The sequence below is a fragment of the Spea bombifrons genome, chromosome 3, assembly GCF_027358695.1.
Source record: "Spea bombifrons isolate aSpeBom1 chromosome 3, aSpeBom1.2.pri, whole genome shotgun sequence".
NCBI lineage: Eukaryota > Metazoa > Chordata > Amphibia > Anura > Pelobatidae > Spea > Spea bombifrons.
This window is the reverse complement of record NC_071089.1, coordinates 76,305,480-76,329,666: the sequence shown is the minus strand read 5'-3', so window position 1 is coordinate 76,329,666 and position 24,187 is coordinate 76,305,480. Positions and strand designations below refer to the sequence as shown.

General features: G+C 39.3%; 3 long non-coding RNA genes and 1 pseudogene across 3 annotated transcripts; all 4 read left to right on the top strand.

Annotated features, from left to right (window-relative positions):
• Window positions 1-6: 6 nt before the first annotated feature.
• Window positions 7-3,483, top strand: LOC128484313 (uncharacterized). The gene is made up of 6 exons (XR_008351141.1): window positions 7-96; window positions 343-496; window positions 750-869; window positions 1,518-1,629; window positions 2,860-3,010; window positions 3,456-3,483. It is a non-coding gene; the product is annotated as an uncharacterized LOC128484313 (long non-coding RNA).
• An 11-nt stretch (window positions 3,484-3,494) lies between these two features.
• Window positions 3,495-6,971, top strand: LOC128484312 (uncharacterized). The gene is made up of 6 exons (XR_008351140.1): window positions 3,495-3,584; window positions 3,831-3,984; window positions 4,238-4,357; window positions 5,006-5,117; window positions 6,348-6,498; window positions 6,944-6,971. It is a non-coding gene; the product is annotated as an uncharacterized LOC128484312 (long non-coding RNA).
• An 11-nt stretch (window positions 6,972-6,982) lies between these two features.
• Window positions 6,983-10,459, top strand: LOC128484311 (uncharacterized). Its single transcript, XR_008351139.1, has 6 exons — window positions 6,983-7,072; window positions 7,319-7,472; window positions 7,726-7,845; window positions 8,494-8,605; window positions 9,836-9,986; window positions 10,432-10,459. It is a non-coding gene; the product is annotated as an uncharacterized LOC128484311 (long non-coding RNA).
• A 68-nt stretch (window positions 10,460-10,527) lies between these two features.
• Window positions 10,528-20,803, top strand: LOC128484037 (E3 SUMO-protein ligase ZNF451-like; annotated as a pseudogene).
• Window positions 20,804-24,187: the final 3,384 nt, after the last annotated feature.

Here is a 24,187-nt window from a genome sequence, read left to right as displayed (position 1 = left end):
ACCCTTCACGGAGCTCCTGCAGTTTCTTATGCCTGTGTTTTGTGCCGTCTGCGATTTCCATCAATGAAAGGATATACAGACCATCTCTCTCAAAAGGTGAGTGAATGCATTTTTAGGGCTCTTTGGATTTCATAATGCAAAAATATGCCTTAATCCGATTGCGTCCCAACTTCTTGTCACTGATGTCTACCGATCCTGAATTTAGAGTTCATAGTTTGTGTTGTAGAGTGCAATAGTTATCTCCAGGGTCATGATTCTGTTGCTGTTTGCTTATTGTTTTAAGATATCTCTGTAATTTTACTGTGTCCTTTTTATTCTGCATTTTTAACTCTTGTTTTTCAGGCAAAATTGGCTGATGGCCATGAAAAAAACCTTCCGGCCCAAACCATTCAATGTTTTGCATGTCCCAAATGTTTTCTGCTTTTTAACCTAAGAGATGAATGTCTGCAACACATGACTTTGCAGAATCATTTGGGGAGCGCTTTCAAATTTGTAGGTATGTTGAATATTACTGATTTGACAAAATGTTCTTGGGAATATCACTTTATCAGGACTGATATATATATATATATATATATATTATATATAATTTTTGTTTTTTGCACAGGTGAAAAGGCTACCGCGTACCCCATTCCCTTACCATCCTATGCCAAGAAAGTTTTACTTGCTCTTTGTAAAGATGTCCCATATCGGGTATGTTGTACTTCTTGCTTAATCATTAAAAGTGTATTTAATGTGTGTTATTCCAGACCAGAGTAAAGGACCACATTGATCACCAGAAGGACAGAGTCTCTTCAACTCTTGACCGACTTGCACGCCACGTAGAGATAGAGAAACAACAGCGGGAGGAGAGAAACAAAGCATTCCAGGTGAGTTCAGATGTACGAACTTCCTCGACGTTTGACATTTTCCTATATTCCACGCTGGTTGATCAATGTGACCAGCTGATTTTTAATTGACTGCGAACATTTGTGCCCTCTGAGATTTGCCAGCCAACAACCTTCTGCAGTGCAGTGTATGCATTAGAGCGGACTTGAATAGAATAGAAACTGCTATAATGTGAAATGGAATTAGAATCTACCCACAATTAATATACCACAAGTGTATATATGTGGAATTTTTTTGTGCTCCGCAGTAAACTGTGTAATGCTTTTAAATCTTTATACATGTTTTTGCTAACATGTGCTCTTTCAGTGCATGTCACATATTTTGTGTTGCAGTGAGATCCTTCCTTTCTGTGTAAATGTGTTAATTTGTAGAACATTTAATTGTATGCATGTGAAGCCATCCAGCAGCAATGAAGATTTCAGTTTTTATTATTGTCATTACTAAAGATGCATCTCCTCCTTCCTGAGCTTTTAATTCTATACTGTGCCTTTCTGTACATAATAGATCCATTCAAGAACTGGCTAAATGCCATATGCCACATTTGCTTACACAATTGATTACAATCCCATACTTCTTTCTTTCTCCTTGCGATTGCTGTTTTAATGGCCATATGTATTCCCTATGTTTAGGAAAAAATACACCACCAACATGCTCATGGTTTACAAGAACTAGAATTTATCAAGGATCATCCAGGGACAGATGCTGCAAGACTCTGTGTCAACCAGTGGCTGAAAGTACCAGGTACGTTTTCTTTACACACTCATTAAACTATGGATTTGTATTCTAATGTACGCTGCATTTTGGGGAAGGTCTAGTCTTCTTAATTAATGGTCTGTAGTGCCCCTAAGGAATGAGACTTTTATGCTCGGTTTAAACATTTTTGCCATGGTGTGCATGCAATAGCCACAACAGGGAAATATTTCTTGATTTTCTAGTTTGGCGCATCCTCTGGTACAGGTGGAGTGTGATGGTCCACGGCGTGTAGTGTAAATCTGCTAATCCAGAAGCTTCATGATGTAAAATCCCTTTTTTAAATTGATGATGTCAGTCACACTAACTGTCAGTCAATCTAATAGCGCCATTAAATTAAAGGAATGGCTCGGCCATTATATGCACATTTCCGGCTTGCCGGTGCACATGGGTACCACGCTCTGCCCCAGCCAGGTCCAGTGTTGGCTCACACAAGAGTCATGTGCAGAACAGGGATCAGTGCGCTATGTGCTTTATTCTTTTCCAGCTAAATAACGCATAATAAAGTACTTAGTATTTTATTATGCATTCTTTGTGTGGCTGCTTGGGACACTGGTGTGATACTTGGTTATGCTAAAAGCTGCAAAGTTCCTTTTAAATGTTTGCTGTCAGGAAAAGGATACTCATTACAAGTTGGTGCTGTTTTTGGCGATTGATTAATGGACACATGAGAAGTTTAGCTTCATCTTGTAAGAAGGAAGGATTTTCATCACGTAGAAGGATGGTACTTTCAGTAGTGGCGAGCACAACCTCCAGGAAAGCTCTCTCCATCGGCGTTCCCTCAGCCCCAGCATGCTGACTGAGGCTGAGCGCTGGCATATAGTGTTAGGCCCAAGACTATTTTACGCTACAGGACAATGGCAACTGTCATGTTTTTACTATGTCTGTTCAGCTGTAATGTCCCCCCTTGTCAGTAAACACACACAAATTATATATTAGGTTTTTCAGCACAATTAGGGCTTTCTTTTGAAATCTTGTAAGACCTTATTTTGTATGATTACAAAATTAGACAATACACATTTTTACAGTCTTATGCATAGATAAACTGTACACCACTAAAGCCGATTGGGGAAAAATACCCAAATTGTGATTATTAACTTAACCTAGACTAGACAAATTAACTACTTTTTTTAAATATTTCTGAAAGATTAAGAAAAGTGTTATCAGTTTCCTGATTTGTGATTAGATGTTGGTCTTAAACTGTTTTCTTTATTAATACAGGTCCCAGGCCAGGCACAGTAAGCGCAAGCCGAAGACCTGTGTTGGCATGTAGTGAGCGAGCGCCGACAAACACCAGGTCTATTACCTGCCCGGTAATGCATTGCAATAAAAAATTTGACAATGGTCAGCTACTCCTAGGCCATCTGAAAAGGTAAATGTGGTTTTCAGCCTCTGCAGTTCTGTTACACGCTCCTTTACAATATCAACGTATACACGCTGCCTTTCCTTGGCTTACCTTCCTACTTAACTGTGGAGAAAAAAAAAACTTTGCCTACTCGAGCATTGTTATGGAGTTGGGTTGGTATGTGCATATCAAAATGTGTCTCTTTGAGACAGAAATATGCATGAAATTAATATTTCTCAGATGCTACTGTTCTGTACACTTTTTGCTGAATAATTTTCTTTAGATAAGTCTACAGGTAGATCAGTTGAACCTTGTCTCTGCCTGATCTATATTACAAAATTTTCTATATGTAAAATAGAAATGTTAGTCAAGATTTTGCTTTGCAAATGTCCTCTTTGGTAAAGATCAGTTGTTGACAGGTGGCCTTGGTGTCTTCAGTCTATTGCATATCAGTGCATATTGTTACTTTAAGGTTTGACCATTCTCCATGTGATCCCTCCACATTACCCTTCACGGAGCTCCTGCAGTTTCTTATGCCTGTGTTTTGTGCCGTCTGCGATTTCCATCAATGAAAGGATATACAGACCATCTCTCTCAAAAGGTGAGTGAATGCATTTTTAGGGCTCTTTGGATTTCATAATGCAAAAATATGCCTTAATCCGATTGCGTCCCAACTTCTTGTCACTGATGTCTACCGATCCTGAATTTAGAGTTCATAGTTTGTGTTGTAGAGTGCAATAGTTATCTCCAGGGTCATGATTCTGTTGCTGTTTGCTTATTGTTTTAAGATATCTCTGTAATTTTACTGTGTCCTTTTTATTCTGCATTTTTAACTCTTGTTTTTCAGGCAAAATTGGCTGATGGCCATGAAAAAAACCTTCCGGCCCAAACCATTCAATGTTTTGCATGTCCCAAATGTTTTCTGCTTTTTAACCTAAGAGATGAATGTCTGCAACACATGACTTTGCAGAATCATTTGGGGAGCGCTTTCAAATTTGTAGGTATGTTGAATATTACTGATTTGACAAAATGTTCTTGGGAATATCACTTTATCAGGACTGATATATATATATATATATATATATTATATATAATTTTTGTTTTTTGCACAGGTGAAAAGGCTACCGCGTACCCCATTCCCTTACCATCCTATGCCAAGAAAGTTTTACTTGCTCTTTGTAAAGATGTCCCATATCGGGTATGTTGTACTTCTTGCTTAATCATTAAAAGTGTATTTAATGTGTGTTATTCCAGACCAGAGTAAAGGACCACATTGATCACCAGAAGGACAGAGTCTCTTCAACTCTTGACCGACTTGCACGCCACGTAGAGATAGAGAAACAACAGCGGGAGGAGAGAAACAAAGCATTCCAGGTGAGTTCAGATGTACGAACTTCCTCGACGTTTGACATTTTCCTATATTCCACGCTGGTTGATCAATGTGACCAGCTGATTTTTAATTGACTGCGAACATTTGTGCCCTCTGAGATTTGCCAGCCAACAACCTTCTGCAGTGCAGTGTATGCATTAGAGCGGACTTGAATAGAATAGAAACTGCTATAATGTGAAATGGAATTAGAATCTACCCACAATTAATATACCACAAGTGTATATATGTGGAATTTTTTTGTGCTCCGCAGTAAACTGTGTAATGCTTTTAAATCTTTATACATGTTTTTGCTAACATGTGCTCTTTCAGTGCATGTCACATATTTTGTGTTGCAGTGAGATCCTTCCTTTCTGTGTAAATGTGTTAATTTGTAGAACATTTAATTGTATGCATGTGAAGCCATCCAGCAGCAATGAAGATTTCAGTTTTTATTATTGTCATTACTAAAGATGCATCTCCTCCTTCCTGAGCTTTTAATTCTATACTGTGCCTTTCTGTACATAATAGATCCATTCAAGAACTGGCTAAATGCCATATGCCACATTTGCTTACACAATTGATTACAATCCCATACTTCTTTCTTTCTCCTTGCGATTGCTGTTTTAATGGCCATATGTATTCCCTATGTTTAGGAAAAAATACACCACCAACATGCTCATGGTTTACAAGAACTAGAATTTATCAAGGATCATCCAGGGACAGATGCTGCAAGACTCTGTGTCAACCAGTGGCTGAAAGTACCAGGTACGTTTTCTTTACACACTCATTAAACTATGGATTTGTATTCTAATGTACGCTGCATTTTGGGGAAGGTCTAGTCTTCTTAATTAATGGTCTGTAGTGCCCCTAAGGAATGAGACTTTTATGCTCGGTTTAAACATTTTTGCCATGGTGTGCATGCAATAGCCACAACAGGGAAATATTTCTTGATTTTCTAGTTTGGCGCATCCTCTGGTACAGGTGGAGTGTGATGGTCCACGGCGTGTAGTGTAAATCTGCTAATCCAGAAGCTTCATGATGTAAAATCCCTTTTTTAAATTGATGATGTCAGTCACACTAACTGTCAGTCAATCTAATAGCGCCATTAAATTAAAGGAATGGCTCGGCCATTATATGCACATTTCCGGCTTGCCGGTGCACATGGGTACCACGCTCTGCCCCAGCCAGGTCCAGTGTTGGCTCACACAAGAGTCATGTGCAGAACAGGGATCAGTGCGCTATGTGCTTTATTCTTTTCCAGCTAAATAACGCATAATAAAGTACTTAGTATTTTATTATGCATTCTTTGTGTGGCTGCTTGGGACACTGGTGTGATACTTGGTTATGCTAAAAGCTGCAAAGTTCCTTTTAAATGTTTGCTGTCAGGAAAAGGATACTCATTACAAGTTGGTGCTGTTTTTGGCGATTGATTAATGGACACATGAGAAGTTTAGCTTCATCTTGTAAGAAGGAAGGATTTTCATCACGTAGAAGGATGGTACTTTCAGTAGTGGCGAGCACAACCTCCAGGAAAGCTCTCTCCATCGGCGTTCCCTCAGCCCCAGCATGCTGACTGAGGCTGAGCGCTGGCATATAGTGTTAGGCCCAAGACTATTTTACGCTACAGGACAATGGCAACTGTCATGTTTTTACTATGTCTGTTCAGCTGTAATGTCCCCCCTTGTCAGTAAACACACACAAATTATATATTAGGTTTTTCAGCACAATTAGGGCTTTCTTTTGAAATCTTGTAAGACCTTATTTTGTATGATTACAAAATTAGACAATACACATTTTTACAGTCTTATGCATAGATAAACTGTACACCACTAAAGCCGATTGGGGAAAAATACCCAAATTGTGATTATTAACTTAACCTAGACTAGACAAATTAACTACTTTTTTTAAATATTTCTGAAAGATTAAGAAAAGTGTTATCAGTTTCCTGATTTGTGATTAGATGTTGGTCTTAAACTGTTTTCTTTATTAATACAGGTCCCAGGCCAGGCACAGTAAGCGCAAGCCGAAGACCTGTGTTGGCATGTAGTGAGCGAGCGCCGACAAACACCAGGTCTATTACCTGCCCGGTAATGCATTGCAATAAAAAATTTGACAATGGTCAGCTACTCCTAGGCCATCTGAAAAGGTAAATGTGGTTTTCAGCCTCTGCAGTTCTGTTACACGCTCCTTTACAATATCAACGTATACACGCTGCCTTTCCTTGGCTTACCTTCCTACTTAACTGTGGAGAAAAAAAAAACTTTGCCTACTCGAGCATTGTTATGGAGTTGGGTTGGTATGTGCATATCAAAATGTGTCTCTTTGAGACAGAAATATGCATGAAATTAATATTTCTCAGATGCTACTGTTCTGTACACTTTTTGCTGAATAATTTTCTTTAGATAAGTCTACAGGTAGATCAGTTGAACCTTGTCTCTGCCTGATCTATATTACAAAATTTTCTATATGTAAAATAGAAATGTTAGTCAAGATTTTGCTTTGCAAATGTCCTCTTTGGTAAAGATCAGTTGTTGACAGGTGGCCTTGGTGTCTTCAGTCTATTGCATATCAGTGCATATTGTTACTTTAAGGTTTGACCATTCTCCATGTGATCCCTCCACATTACCCTTCACGGAGCTCCTGCAGTTTCTTATGCCTGTGTTTTGTGCCGTCTGCGATTTCCATCAATGAAAGGATATACAGACCATCTCTCTCAAAAGGTGAGTGAATGCATTTTTAGGGCTCTTTGGATTTCATAATGCAAAAATATGCCTTAATCCGATTGCGTCCCAACTTCTTGTCACTGATGTCTACCGATCCTGAATTTAGAGTTCATAGTTTGTGTTGTAGAGTGCAATAGTTATCTCCAGGGTCATGATTCTGTTGCTGTTTGCTTATTGTTTTAAGATATCTCTGTAATTTTACTGTGTCCTTTTTATTCTGCATTTTTAACTCTTGTTTTTCAGGCAAAATTGGCTGATGGCCATGAAAAAAACCTTCCGGCCCAAACCATTCAATGTTTTGCATGTCCCAAATGTTTTCTGCTTTTTAACCTAAGAGATGAATGTCTGCAACACATGACTTTGCAGAATCATTTGGGGAGCGCTTTCAAATTTGTAGGTATGTTGAATATTACTGATTTGACAAAATGTTCTTGGGAATATCACTTTATCAGGACTGATATATATATATATATATATATATTATATATAATTTTTGTTTTTTGCACAGGTGAAAAGGCTACCGCGTACCCCATTCCCTTACCATCCTATGCCAAGAAAGTTTTACTTGCTCTTTGTAAAGATGTCCCATATTGGGTATGTTGTACTTCTTGCTTAATCATTAAAAGTGTATTTAATGTGTGTTATTCCAGACCAGAGTAAAGGACCACATTGATCACCAGAAGGACAGAGTCTCTTCAACTCTTGACCGACTTGCACGCCACGTAGAGATAGAGAAACAACAGCGGGAGGAGAGAAACAAAGCATTCCAGGTGAGTTCAGATGTACGAACTTCCTCGACGTTTGACATTTTCCTATATTCCACGCTGGTTGATCAATGTGACCAGCTGATTTTTAATTGACTGCGAACATTTGTGCCCTCTGAGATTTGCCAGCCAACAACCTTCTGCAGTGCAGTGTATGCATTAGAGCGGACTTGAATAGAATAGAAACTGCTATAATGTGAAATGGAATTAGAATCTACCCACAATTAATATACCACAAGTGTATATATGTGGAATTTTTTTGTGCTCCGCAGTAAACTGTGTAATGCTTTTAAATCTTTATACATGTTTTTGCTAACATGTGCTCTTTCAGTGCATGTCACATATTTTGTGTTGCAGTGAGATCCTTCCTTTCTGTGTAAATGTGTTAATTTGTAGAACATTTAATTGTATGCATGTGAAGCCATCCAGCAGCAATGAAGATTTCAGTTTTTATTATTGTCATTACTAAAGATGCATCTCCTCCTTCCTGAGCTTTTAATTCTATACTGTGCCTTTCTGTACATAATAGATCCATTCAAGAACTGGCTAAATGCCATATGCCACATTTGCTTACACAATTGATTACAATCCCATACTTCTTTCTTTCTCCTTGCGATTGCTGTTTTAATGGCCATATGTATTCCCTATGTTTAGGAAAAAATACACCACCAACATGCTCATGGTTTACAAGAACTAGAATTTATCAAGGATCATCCAGGGACAGATGCTGCAAGACTCTGTGTCAACCAGTGGCTGAAAGTACCAGGTACGTTTTCTTTACACACTCATTAAACTATGGATTTGTATTCTAATGTACGCTGCATTTTGGGGAAGGTCTAGTCTTCTTAATTAATGGTCTGTAGTGCCCCTAAGGAATGAGACTTTTATGCTCGGTTTAAACATTTTTGCCATGGTGTGCATGCAATAGCCACAACAGGGAAATATTTCTTGATTTTCTAGTTTGGCGCATCCTCTGGTACAGGTGGAGTGTGATGGTCCACGGCGTGTAGTGTAAATCTGCTAATCCAGAAGCTTCATGATGTAAAATCCCTTTTTTAAATTGATGATGTCAGTCACACTAACTGTCAGTCAATCTAATAGCGCCATTAAATTAAAGGAATGGCTCGGCCATTATATGCACATTTCCGGCTTGCCGGTGCACATGGGTACCACGCTCTGCCCCAGCCAGGTCCAGTGTTGGCTCACACAAGAGTCATGTGCAGAACAGGGATCAGTGCGCTATGTGCTTTATTCTTTTCCAGCTAAATAACGCATAATAAAGTACTTAGTATTTTATTATGCATTCTTTGTGTGGCTGCTTGGGACACTGGTGTGATACTTGGTTATGCTAAAAGCTGCAAAGTTCCTTTTAAATGTTTGCTGTCAGGAAAAGGATACTCATTACAAGTTGGTGCTGTTTTTGGCGATTGATTAATGGACACATGAGAAGTTTAGCTTCATCTTGTAAGAAGGAAGGATTTTCATCACGTAGAAGGATGGTACTTTCAGTAGTGGCGAGCACAACCTCCAGGAAAGCTCTCTCCATCGGCGTTCCCTCAGCCCCAGCATGCTGACTGAGGCTGAGCGCTGGCATATAGTGTTAGGCCCAAGACTATTTTACGCTACAGGACAATGGCAACTGTCATGTTTTTACTATGTCTGTTCAGCTGTAATGTCCCCCCTTGTCAGTAAACACACACAAATTATATATTAGGTTTTTCAGCACAATTAGGGCTTTCTTTTGAAATCTTGTAAGACCTTATTTTGTATGATTACAAAATTAGACAATACACATTTTTACAGTCTTATGCATAGATAAACTGTACACCACTAAAGCCGATTGGGGAAAAATACCCAAATTGTGATTATTAACTTAACCTAGACTAGACAAATTAACTACTTTTTTTAAATATTTCTGAAAGATTAAGAAAAGTGTTATCAGTTTCCTGATTTGTGATTAGATGTTGGTCTTAAACTGTTTTCTTTATTAATACAGGTCCCAGGCCAGGCACAGTAAGCGCAAGCCGAAGACCTGTGTTGGCATGTAGTGAGCGAGCGCCGACAAACACCAGGTCTATTACCTGCCCGGTAATGCATTGCAATAAAAAATTTGACAATGGTCAGCTACTCCTAGGCCATCTGAAAAGGTAAATGTGGTTTTCAGCCTCTGCAGTTCTGTTACACGCTCCTTTACAATATCAACGTATACACGCTGCCTTTCCTTGGCTTACCTTCCTACTTAACTGTGGAGAAAAAAAAAACTTTGCCTACTCGAGCATTGTTATGGAGTTGGGTTGGTATGTGCATATCAAAATGTGTCTCTTTGAGACAGAAATATGCATGAAATTAATATTTCTCAGATGCTACTGTTCTGTACACTTTTTGCTGAATAATTTTCTTTAGATAAGTCTACAGGTAGATCAGTTGAACCTTGTCTCTGCCTGATCTATATTACAAAATTTTCTATATGTAAAATAGAAATGTTAGTCAAGATTTTGCTTTGCAAATGTCCTCTTTGGTAAAGATCAGTTGTTGACAGGTGGCCTTGGTGTCTTCAGTCTATTGCATATCAGTGCATATTGTTACTTTAAGGTTTGACCATTCTCCATGTGATCCCTCCACATTACCCTTCACGGAGCTCCTGCAGTTTCTTATGCCTGTGTTTTGTGCCGTCTGCGATTTCCATCAATGAAAGGATATACAGACCATCTCTCTCAAAAGGTGAGTGAATGCATTTTTAGGGCTCTTTGGATTTCATAATGCAAAAATATGCCTTAATCCGATTGCGTCCCAACTTCTTGTCACTGATGTCTACCGATCCTGAATTTAGAGTTCATAGTTTGTGTTGTAGAGTGCAATAGTTATCTCCAGGGTCATGATTCTGTTGCTGTTTGCTTATTGTTTTAAGATATCTCTGTAATTTTACTGTGTCCTTTTTATTCTGCATTTTTAACTCTTGTTTTTCAGGCAAAATTGGCTGATGGCCATGAAAAAAACCTTCCGGCCCAAACCATTCAATGTTTTGCATGTCCCAAATGTTTTCTGCTTTTTAACCTAAGAGATGAATGTCTGCAACACATGACTTTGCAGAATCATTTGGGGAGCGCTTTCAAATTTGTAGGTATGTTGAATATTACTGATTTGACAAAATGTTCTTGGGAATATCACTTTATCAGGACTGATATATATATATATATATATATATTATATATAATTTTTGTTTTTTGCACAGGTGAAAAGGCTACCGCGTACCCCATTCCCTTACCATCCTATGCCAAGAAAGTTTTACTTGCTCTTTGTAAAGATGTCCCATATCGGGTATGTTGTACTTCTTGCTTAATCATTAAAAGTGTATTTAATGTGTGTTATTCCAGACCAGAGTAAAGGACCACATTGATCACCAGAAGGACAGAGTCTCTTCAACTCTTGACCGACTTGCACGCCACGTAGAGATAGAGAAACAACAGCGGGAGGAGAGAAACAAAGCATTCCAGGTGAGTTCAGATGTACGAACTTCCTCGACGTTTGACATTTTCCTATATTCCACGCTGGTTGATCAATGTGACCAGCTGATTTTTAATTGACTGCGAACATTTGTGCCCTCTGAGATTTCCCAGCCAACAACCTTCTGCAGTGCAGTGTATGCATTAGAGCGGACTTGAATAGAATAGAAACTGCTATAATGTGAAATGGAATTAGAATCTACCCACAATTAATATACCACAAGTGTATATATGTGGAATTTTTTTGTGCTCCGCAGTAAACTGTGTAATGCTTTTAAATCTTTATACATGTTTTTGCTAACATGTGCTCTTTCAGTGCATGTCACATATTTTGTGTTGCAGTGAGATCCTTCCTTTCTGTGTAAATGTGTTAATTTGTAGAACATTTAATTGTATGCATGTGAAGCCATCCAGCAGCAATGAAGATTTCAGTTTTTATTATTGTCATTACTAAAGATGCATCTCCTCCTTCCTGAGCTTTTAATTCTATACTGTGCCTTTCTGTACATTATAGATCCATTCAAGAACTGGCTAAATGCCATATGCCACATTTGCTTACACAATTGATTACAATCCCATACTTCTTTCTTTCTCCTTGCGATTGCTGTTTTAATGGCCATATGTATTCCCTATGTTTAGGAAAAAATACACCACCAACATGCTCATGGTTTACAAGAACTAGAATTTATCAAGGATCATCCAGGGACAGATGCTGCAAGACTCTGTGTCAACCAGTGGCTGAAAGTACCAGGTACGTTTTCTTTACACACTCATTAAACTATGGATTTGTATTCTAATGTACGCTGCATTTTGGGGAAGGTCTAGTCTTCTTAATTAATGGTCTGTAGTGCCCCTAAGGAATGAGACTTTTATGCTCGGTTTAAACATTTTTGCCATGGTGTGCATGCAATAGCCACAACAGGGAAATATTTCTTGATTTTCTAGTTTGGCGCATCCTCTGGTACAGGTGGAGTGTGATGGTCCACGGCGTGTAGTGTAAATCTGCTAATCCAGAAGCTTCATGATGTAAAATCCCTTTTTTAAATTGATGATGTCAGTCACACTAACTGTCAGTCAATCTAATAGCGCCATTAAATTAAAGGAATGGCTCGGCCATTATATGCACATTTCCGGCTTGCCGGTGCACATGGGTACCACGCTCTGCCCCAGCCAGGTCCAGTGTTGGCTCACACAAGAGTCATGTGCAGAACAGGGATCAGTGCGCTATGTGCTTTATTCTTTTCCAGCTAAATAACGCATAATAAAGTACTTAGTATTTTATTATGCATTCTTTGTGTGGCTGCTTGGGACACTGGTGTGATACTTGGTTATGCTAAAAGCTGCAAAGTTCCTTTTAAATGTTTGCTGTCAGGAAAAGGATACTCATTACAAGTTGGTGCTGTTTTTGGCGATTGATTAATGGACACATGAGAAGTTTAGCTTCATCTTGTAAGAAGGAAGGATTTTCATCACGTAGAAGGATGGTACTTTCAGTAGTGGCGAGCACAACCTCCAGGAAAGCTCTCTCCATCGGCGTTCCCTCAGCCCCAGCATGCTGACTGAGGCTGAGCGCTGGCATATAGTGTTAGGCCCAAGACTATTTTACGCTACAGGACAATGGCAACTGTCATGTTTTTACTATGTCTGTTCAGCTGTAATGTCCCCCCAGTAAACACACACAAATTATATATTAGGTTTTTCAGCACAATTAGGGCTTTCTTTTGAAATCTTGTAAGACCTTATTTTGTATGATTACAAAATTAGACAATACACATTTTTACAGTCTTATGCATAGATAAACTGTACACCACTAAAGCCGATTGGGGAAAAATACCCAAATTGTGATTATTAACTTAACCTAGACTAGACAAATTAACTACTTTTTTTAAATATTTCTGAAAGATTAAGAAAAGTGTTATCAGTTTCCTGATTTGTGATTAGATGTTGGTCTTAAACTGTTTTCTTTATTAACCCCTTCGCGACCTTTGCCGGTTCAGGACCGTCATGACAAGAAGGTCACTAAATGACCTTTGACGGTCCTGAACCGTCAAAAAGTTAAATAAGCTTAGAAAGTGATCAAGGATCACTTTCTTCGCTTAAACGGCCTTGCTGCAATGCCTCGATGTCGAGGCATTCAGCAAGGCCGAGATCGGCATCGGGGGCCATGTCTGGCCCCTCCCCGGGGCGTCAACAGCCGCCATACATTGTATGGCGGCGGACGCCCGTTTTAAAAGCGTTTAGGAGGCGATCAACGATCGCCTCCTAAACTTAAATGGTGTCGCTGGAATGCCTCGATCAGGAGGCATCCAGCGACACCAAACACTTACCTTTAGGTGGGCTGTGACCGCTCCGGAGAGCGGTCACAGCCGCAGCTGCCGGTGATCTTCGCCATCAAGTAAGATGGCCGCCGCTCTGTAAAAAAAACAAACAAGAAAAAGTTTGCTAGATGGTCTCCAGACCCTCTAGAGAACTGGCTCCACTTGCTGGTTGAATACAGGTACTGCATTCAACCATGCAAGTCAATGGAGCCCAGCTTTCTAATCACTATGTGATTAGTAAAATATTCAAAAAAAAAAAAATGGAAAAAAAAAAAAAAATGTGCTAACATTTAAAAATAATTATGCAGTGATGTCACTAGATGAACCATCCAGTACCAGCAAAATGTGTAAAAAAAATATATAAAAAAAGTATTAAAAAAATAAAAAAAAGAAAAAAATAAAGTTTATTATTTTGAGCAAGTGCTAAAATTTCTCAAAAATCTCAAAGAGTTAAAATAAAAGCACTTCAAATACCCAAGGGGTGTCTAATATATAAAAAAAAATGGCTGATGGGGTAAATTGGAGTGGCCTAGCTCACAGATAGGGCATAGGTACAGACTGACCAAAATGGAGAAAAAAAGCGCACTTCCCAAATGTGGCATTTTAAATCTGAAACAACCCGACAAACCCATGCATGTCGGGTATCACTGCACTCAGGAGATGTTCCTGAACACATATTGGGGGGTTGTTTGACAGTGACATATACCAGAACCTGTATATCTATAACTAAAGTACAATTTGTGTGAAAACAATTACTATTACAAAGTTTGACAAAGTGTAGTTCTATAATTGGTGCATGGAAAGGGTTAAAATAACAGCATTCGGAATACCCTGGGGTGTCTAGTTTTCCAAAATATACGGTTTGAATGGGTTAAATTGAGTTAACCGGCTTCAAAGATATTCCAAAGAGGAGATGGAGGCAGAATGACCAAATGACCACCTGAATTACGCATGCCCCAAAAGTAGCCTTTTACCAGCCAAACAATCTGACAAACCCATGCATGTGGGGTATCGCTGTACTCAGGAGATGTTCCTGAACACATATTGGGGGGTTGTTTGACAGTGACATACCAGAACCTGTATATCTATAACTAAAGTACAATTTGTGTGGAAAAAAAAATAAAAAAAATTACTATTACAAAGTTTGACAAAGTGTAGTTGTATAATTGGTGCATGGAAAGGGTTAAAATAACAGCATTTGGAATACCCTGGGGTGTCTAGTTTTCAAAAATATATGGTTTGAATGGGTTAAATTGAGTTAACCGGCTTCAAAGATGTTCCAAAGAGGAGATGTAGGCAGACTGACCAGATTTGTTAAAAAAGATTTGGAAATCATAAAACGCTGCTTGTACTTATTGCCCTATAATGTACAAAAAACAGCAAAAAAACATAAAAACATTGGGTATCTCTAAACTCAGGACAAGTAGTAGAATCTATTTAGCTAGTTTTTTTACTTGCTTTTTTAGGTGAGTAAAAGATTTTTCAAATAAAAGTCATAAAATGTCTTTTTTTTTCAATTTTTCACCATGTTTTTTTTATTTTTTTTATAGTAAATAAGATGATACGATCAAATGGTATCTGAAGAAAGCCCATCTTGTCCTGAAAAAAACAATATATAACTTATGTGGGTACACTAAATGGGTGAGGAGAAAATTACACCTGAACACAAGCACCACAAAAGTGTCAAAACAGCCTCGGTCCCACAGGGTAGAAAACGAAAAATGAGCCCGGTCCTTAAGGGGTTAATACAGGTCCCAGGCCAGGCACAGTAAGCGCAAGCCGAAGACCTGTGTTGGCATGTAGTGAGCGAGCGCCGACAAACACCAGGTCTATTACCTGCCCGGTAATGCATTGCAATAAAAAATTTGACAATGGTCAGCTACTCCTAGGCCATCTGAAAAGGTAAATGTGGTTTTCAGCCTCTGCAGTTCTGTTACACGCTCCTTTACAATATCAACGTATACACGCTGCCTTTCCTTGGCTTACCTTCCTACTTAACTGTGGAGAAAAAAAAAACTTTGCCTACTCGAGCATTGTTATGGAGTTGGGTTGGTATGTGCATATCAAAATGTGTCTCTTTGAGACAGAAATATGCATGAAATTAATATTTCTCAGATGCTACTGTTCTGTACACTTTTTGCTGAATAATTTTCTTTAGATAAGTCTACAGGTAGATCAGTTGAACCTTGTCTCTGCCTGATCTATATTACAAAATTTTCTATATGTAAAATAGAAATGTTAGTCAAGATTTTGCTTTGCAAATGTCCTCTTTGGTAAAGATCAGTTGTTGACAGGTGGCCTTGGTGTCTTCAGTCTATTGCATATCAGTGCATATTGTTACTTTAAGGTTTGACCATTCTCCATGTGATCCCTCCACATTACCCTTCACGGAGCTCCTGCAGTTTCTTATGCCTGTGTTTTGTGCCGTCTGCGATTTCCATCAATGAAAGGATATACAGACCATCTCTCTCAAAAGGTGAGTGAATGCATTTTTAGGGCTCTTTGGATTTCATAATGCAAAAATATGCCTTAATCCGATTGCGTCCCAACTTCTTGTCACTGATGTCTACCGATCCTGAATTTAGAGTTCATAGTTTGTGTTGTAGAGTGCAATAGTTATCTCCAGGGTCATGATTCTGTTGCTGTTTGCTTATTGTTTTAAGATATCTCTGTAATTTTACTGTGTCCTTTTTATTCTGCATTTTTAACTCTTGTTTTTCAGGCAAAATTGGCTGATGGCCATGAAAAAAACCTTCCGGCCCAAACCATTCAATGTTTTGCATGTCCCAAATGTTTTCTGCTTTTTAACCTAAGAGATGAATGTCTGCAACACATGACTTTGCAGAATCATTTGGGGAGCGCTTTCAAATTTGTAGGTATGTTGAATATTACTGATTTGACAAAATGTTCTTGGGAATATCACTTTATCAGGACTGATATATATATATATATATATATTATATATAATTTTTGTTTTTTGCACAGGTGAAAAGGCTACCGCGTACCCCATTCCCTTACCATCCTATGCCAAGAAAGTTTTACTTGCTCTTTGTAAAGATGTCCCATATCGGGTATGTTGTACTTCTTGTCGCAGTGAACTGCGCTCTCACATGGACCTTACTGCTCATTTCAGGTTAGTGTCACAGACTTCACGGTTGTGAGGAGCTCCTAATGAGTCCTCGTAGCAGCCGTAGTCATTTTACTGCCTGTTTGTATGTGAACCTTCATGAGAAAATTAATATAGCCATATTAGCCTAGGAGAAAATGTGGTTAATGGGTCAGCATAAAACCAGATGTAAAGTAACGCATTTGGTACTTCAGAAGGAAGACTAAAGACTCTATGTGAACCGTCACGTAATTTGTCAATACTATGAAAGAATACAATGACAGAAAGGTCTAACGGTAAACATAATCTGGAAGTAATCCTATTAAAGGTGCTGTTCCCCTTAGACGTTTCACAAATAAAACTGTAAAAGATCTTTATTGTATTCTTTCTCCTGACATAAGCACACCTTTTGAAGACACTCATTCTCTTGCTATTGAACAACTCATCGATTTTTGTCACATGACAGGGGCTCCTGGAAAAAAATAAATGAATGAGACCGAAGCTTACCTACCTACATGTAGAGTGTATGTATTCTCTGTGGAAGCATGACAGATTTCACAAATGAAATGATAAATACAATATGGTTGAAGCTTTATATTCAACCATATCTGTAAAGCCCTGCTGCCTAAATAGCACAGGGCGGCATGTAGTTGGGATAGGAGCTAGGGTTCATTGAAAGGTCAGCTATTAGTTATATGGAGGGTTCAAAACAAAAAAACTGCTAGGTTATATAACGTAGAAATTTCGTGGTATGCACGCGCCGCTTAGTTATTTGCCGCCTTTGTCTCGGACACCTCGAGAGCGCTTGGGTATACTGCGCAAAAGGCGCAAATTTGCGCTATAAATAGAAGGGGCAGCGTCTCATGCCGCAAGGCGAACTGCAGGCTGTGCTACTGACCTTTTTAAGGCTGGTAATTCGGCTGAGCAGGAGAGACGCGGGCAAAGATGGAAGCTCTCCTTAAAAAACTTCCACCCACCCTCCCATTGTAAAATAAGTATTGTTAAACTAAATAAAAGTCCACGGCCTGTTTATTCCAAAAATAAGTGTTTTTATTTCACAATATTGGTTTATTGTTACATTTTGAATGGTTTCCATTATCCCTTACAACTACCTGCAGCACATGTCCACAATACTGTGTTCATTTAAAGCACAAACGGTACTTGTAAGCTTACCAAAGCCCTATATCTGAAGCTTGTGAACTCCATGCCATTAAAGAAATAAAATTTAGTGACGAATCAAAACGCATGTGTCTTAACACTACGCTAGTGTATTTGTTTTGTTTTCCTTATATGCTGGATATTTATATTGTAAGTAGGGTAAAAAGCAATGTGTGCTAAGTAGGTTTTTGTTACTCAAAGTAGAAGAGCGGGAAACCTACAGAGTTGCATGGATGCCCCTTAATTCCTGTTTTCTCAGTCCAATTTGCAGTAAATAAATTGTTTGCTACAGTTGTGTGTCTTTCAATGACAAACTTCAGACGCTAATATTGTTGCAAATAATTTTGACTTGTGTAAGGACGTTTGAGTCCACTGCCAGCATAAATATTTAGGAGATTATGTTGCATGCTGTGTCACATGTAACGCGGTTTGTGCTGTGTTTCAGTAATGCGTTTCAGAATACAACGAAATGAAACTTTGATTAAAATTATTTTGTATGATTAAAATAAAAAATCAACTAATTTTTCACAGTTAAACGTGTACATAAAGTGTGCGCAACTAGAGCCAATAGGCAAAAATATACCTTAAATATAACAAATATGTTATAGGGAAAATATTACTAGTTGTGCATCACTTGTGTTTCTTCAAAGTTCAAATCATGAGGGTTTAACGTACACATGAGTTCAAATCATGAGGGTTTAAGTGTACACACACTATATGAACTTATTTGCCTTTTTAAATGTTTAGATCTTTTTTTTTTTTACACTGCGCTCTATCAGAGATCCACATTGGAGTCTTTTATGAAGCCCGGCATTTCTATTATGTGATGTCACCTGTTTGGGTTCTCCTGCACAGCAATCAGGGAGATCCCCTGTACAGCAGAGGGTTCCCCTGTGGAGTTTCCCTCCTATAGCAGTTAGGGGGATCCTCCAGGAACCCCCTTGATCGCTGTGTGACAGCTCTGTCATAAGCTGCAGCATGCACGTTGACGTACTGACTGACCTAACAATGTGCAGCCAGCTAGTTACAGACCCTGCGGCATCACAAGGATTCCCTCTTGAATGTAGCAGCGATCTAATTAATTACCTTTGGACAAGGATGAAAGAAATTTTTGCAGAATAAATATCAGTTCGTAGAGAAAGGGATGTTTCTAATGTTGTTTTTTTTAAAAAATTTTTATTATAAATAAGTTTGTGTAAGAGTCTGAGAACAAGGTGACCAATTCACTATTAATATGACCAATTCCCTCCTTTCTTTGTATTAAAAATAGGACACGGTGTCGCAATGCAGGGCCGGCTTCGCTATCAGAAATGAGCATCGCTGAAGTTGCAGCGGTGTTTCGAGTGAAAGCTTTATGTGCTGTTTGTAGGCAAGTCTTAAACAGTGATGCACATGTAACAAAACACTTCGAAAGGACTAAGCACAGAGGGAAAATCATCACTAACATGGAAGAATCAATTCTGGCGTTTTGTTATCTCAACGAAGGAGTGAGAACTGTGGCTGACTTTTGTTTATCTGCATCAAATGCTAGATTGAAACCACTGCTCAAAAGAACCTTAAAAAGTGATAGACCAAGTACGCCTTTAATGAAGCGCTCAAGAGACACGAAAAAAGAGAGCAGTGAAAGTTTTGTGATGACTGTGACCGCGTGGTTCTGTGAATGCTTAAAAAAGTTTGCCACTGAACCGGAAGTAGAAAAGCACATCATGGAGGAAAACAAAATTTGCCACAAATGCATGGTCTGCGGCAAGCTTGCTGGGGATTTGTCAATTATTCATCTTCACATGAGCCGATTCCATGGAGGAGCACACTTGAATAACTTCCGTTACTGGTGTAAAGCCTGCAACACTCAGATTCCAGGGCTCAAGGACATGATGTTGCATGTGACTGACTACCACGGAGGGCATTCCTACTACTTTGAGCAAGACACTCCCGAGGAGCAGCCCCTTCCATCCACATCTGCGACCAGACAGAGTCCACCCATATCACGAGCTGCAGCATCGACGGCCCGTGGGCCAGGTTCAGGGAAATGGCAGTGCCACATTTGTGAGGAGATGTTTGACTCTGAAGAGACTGTTAAACAGCACTGTAAATCTTTGAACATCCATCAGTTTCACAAATATAGCTGTGACACATGCAAAAAGCACTTCCACAAAATTGAGACCCTGTATCGACACAGTCAGCAGCAACATGATGGCAACATAAAAATTAGATATTTTTGTGGCCTATGTGAGGATCTCTATTTTGATAAAGAGGTGGACTTTCATAACCACTATGAGGGCTTCCACAGCTCAGACTATGCATTTGTTCCAGATGAAATCCATGCTCCTGCCAAAGTTCCAGAATATCCAGTACAAAACCCAGTTCAGAATGGAGATCGGTTGACTTGTGGATGTCTGGATTCCTACACTAACAAAAAGGTCAGAAAAGAAGAGAACGGTCGTTGCTTGGAAGGCTTGTTGAAGAAAGGCCATCTCTGGTACAGCTGCTGTATCTGTGCAGTAACAGGCCAATCGCTTAAAGACTTTATAGAACATAATTGCAAGCTAGACAGTCCCCTTACTGACAAGGATTTTGTTGTGAAGTGCAGCTCATGTTCCAAATCTTTTGAAAACACAAAGAGTGCTCAAAGCCACTATCACGACAAGCACTGTTTCCTTCGGAAACCCAAAATTCAAAACTGTCATGGGAATTTAGAGAATCCGCACAATGTCTTTCGATTCACAGCCAGCGGTGCATGTGTAAAACCAAACTCACACAAGGTGGCCCATCCCCGGCAGAGAAGGAAAAGCAGCGGAGGGTCTGAGACCGCTTCACCTGAGAAGAAATGTGCACAGGTGGAAAGAATGGATACAGGTATTATAATACAGATTGACTAGATAAGGCATAAGATATTTTGGGGGAAAGAGCTATTTAGGGCACATAAAATCGATTGGTTTGCTACTGGGTTTCAACATATTTCTATTTCAGTTTCTATTGCTGTAACAAACTTGCTGACATCTCAGGTTTTTCTGAATATATGTATTGTATTAAGCGCTGAGTAAATTGTTGGCGCTATATAAACAAAAGATAATAATAATAGTTTAAAAATAGTATCCATTTGGTCTTTCCCCTCCCCCAGCACAAATTTACACAAAAGGCATCTCCTCCGCAGTAGTGTGTATACTGACTGCCAGTCAGCATCCAGCACAGTCTTGTGAAAGTGTTCAAGGTCTAACAAGAATCCTTAGTCATTGAATAAAACTTTGCTGCCACCTATCTGTCATCAAAGATGGTAAGAATAAAATCACAGTCAGCAGACATAATATAGATATATTTATATATATATATATATATATATATATATATATATATATATATGTGTGTGTAAGAAACCTTCTTGAGACATATACCTGGGTGCTTCATCATTCCTTCATATCGGAACACAAGAAAGAGAGCTCACCAAGATTTCATTAATGAAGGCCTCAAAGGGCAAAGTTGAATTTTTTTTGTACTAACCATAATTATATAATGTTTGTGACTTAATTATTTAAATCTCTGGGGTATTCTCTTTCTTGTGTCCCTTTATGATGGATGAATGACACACCTATGTCCCCCTTTTGCTGCCAGAACAGCCGTGGCTGCCCATGACTTGCCAGTTCACTGCTTTTGCTTCATTGGACCACTTTTGATAGGTACTGACCACTGCAGACCAGGGAACAGGATCCAGCTGCTCGGCCATGGAAACCCATTTTATGAAGCTCCCAACACACAATTTTGTGCAGATATTAATGCCAGTGGAAGTTTGGAACTCTTCAGTTATGAAATCAGCAGAACGTTGGCGACTTACATGCACCATGCACCTCAGCACTCGGTGACCCTGCTATGTGACTTTACGTGGTCTTATGTATGTTTGTATATACACAGTAATGTGAAAAAGAAAATGTACCCTCTTTGAATTCTATGGTTTTACATATCAGGATATAATAACAATCAAATTTTCCTTAGCAGGTCTAAAAATTAGGTAAATACAACCTCAGGTGAACAATAACACATGACATACTACACGGTATAATGATTTATTCAACAACAATAAAGCCAAAATGAAGAAGCTATGTGTGAAAAACACAATAATGCTTCCACAGGAATTTAAATGCTAAGTTGCAGGCAAATTCACTGCAAGGTCAGACCATACAATGCTCAGAGAAATTGCAAAAAACCCAAGAGTTACATCTTGGACTCTACAGGGCTTAACATCTTAAATGTTAAAGTTCATGACACTTAGAAAAAGACTAAACAAGTATGGTTTGTTTGGAATGGTTGCCAGGAGAAAGCCTCTTATCTCTAAAAGGTTTGCAAAGCTGCATCTGAACAAGCCACAGAACTTCTGGAACACTGTCCTTTGGACAGAAAAGACCAAAGTGGAGCTGTTTGGCGATAATGCACAGTGCTTTGTTCGCCATATCAGCACAAACACATCATACCAACTGTTAAGCAAGACGGTGGAGGGGTTATTATTTGGGCTTGTTTTGCAGCTACAGGGCCTGGGAACCTTGCAGTCATTGAGTAGACTATTAACTCCTCTTCTTTTCCGTCCATTTGACCCCTTGCTTCAACAGGATAGCTACACTATAGGGTACAAGCTTCCTCGTACATGGAAACCAATCTGCTTGTTGGCATTGCCAGGACAAAAAAGTCCTAAAATATCACAAATACTGAGGTTGCAATGCTGCTTCCCATTTAAATCTGTGTAACGGAAAAATGCATTCCCACTTCCCACTGAGAATATAGTTTAGCATTCTTTTCATGGACAGTGTAAAACCGGTTATGGTGTCGGAGAAATGCAACTGCGGTCTCTTCGTTTAATATTATGTTGGAATAAATATTTTTTGGTCAACATTATTTTGTGGGTCAACCGTCACACAATAACTAATAATAACGGCTGTAATATCGATTCAAAAGCGCAATAAAAACTGCCAGCATCCAAGAGGCAACAAAGCAGCTTCAGGTGGTAGAGCATGCAAGCCGGTAGAGCCCATTCTAAAGTGACATTGAATTTAGTTTATATTGTCACATACAAAATAATGACTTATTTCAAAAGTCTTTATCAAGCCAGACTGTACAAATGGGAAAATAAGCAGGGTTAATGCCCTTTTGTTTTAGGGGATGTGGTCACGGCTGGGGAGCAGCTTTACCATGATACTTTACATGGTGTCATGACCTATTAATGGCTGTTGATAAGAATAATGGCATATGTAACTCGTAAACTCAAGAGGGCAGAGGGATTTTGGTCCAAAAGAGGCACTGTTCCCCCTTAAAGAGGGACACATGGGGGTATAGGCTGCTTCAACGGGCACAGAAAAATGGTTATGGTTTAAAATGTAGGCATAACTCATATGCATTCTATTTATTTTAAACTGAAATTGTAGGTGAGAAGCTTGTAAAAACACGGCATTGGCACGCCTGTCAGTGACGGTTACTGAACATCCACCACAGAGAAACGCGTCCTGTCAGAACCTAACCAAGAGTGTTTCCCGAATCAAATATGGCCGCCGCGAATCCTCTATAGTGTGACGCTCAGTCCTTCTTTTCACTACATGTCTCTATAGCGGAACTACATTCCCCGGAAGCCCTTATATCGTTGCAGGTCGCAGCGAGAAGCACGTTTTGTGTTATCGCAGCGTGGCGCGGGAATCTGCTTGTTTTCGTGGCTGTGCTGATCTCTCCCCCCGGGCGGTAAGCGGCTGTGAGTACCGGGTGGCCATCAACCCACCTCGCGGTCTAAAACACAGGGATAAACCGACAGTGCGCCTGTCGCTTCCTGCCGCCCCCTGTGTAGCTGGCTGAGCTGTTACGAGTTGCCGAATGGGTAATTGTATAGGTTAGCTCCGCAGATCAAGGCATTTTTCTATACATACACAGTCTGAAGAAAAATAGGTGGCATTAAATACCCCTTTGCAATTATGACGCAGAACATGTCTTCTTTTAAATGCATATACGGTATTGTAACCTATACGCATGTCCCACCTATCAGTGGGAGTGGGTGTTGCCATAACTGGTATATTAGTGCAGTTATTAGGTGTGTGGTTTTGTGGTTGTTATGGTGACCCCTTGTTAGAATAATGTTATTTACTGGAATGGTGTACCCTGTTGGAGAGAATACATTAAAAACATACATTAATCCGAATAGTTTATTTGCTGTCCAACTCAAGTTAAAAGTCAACATGGTCTATGGTAGTGGCGGTAGCAGAGTATTATGAGATGGTTAATGGCTGGGGTAAAAC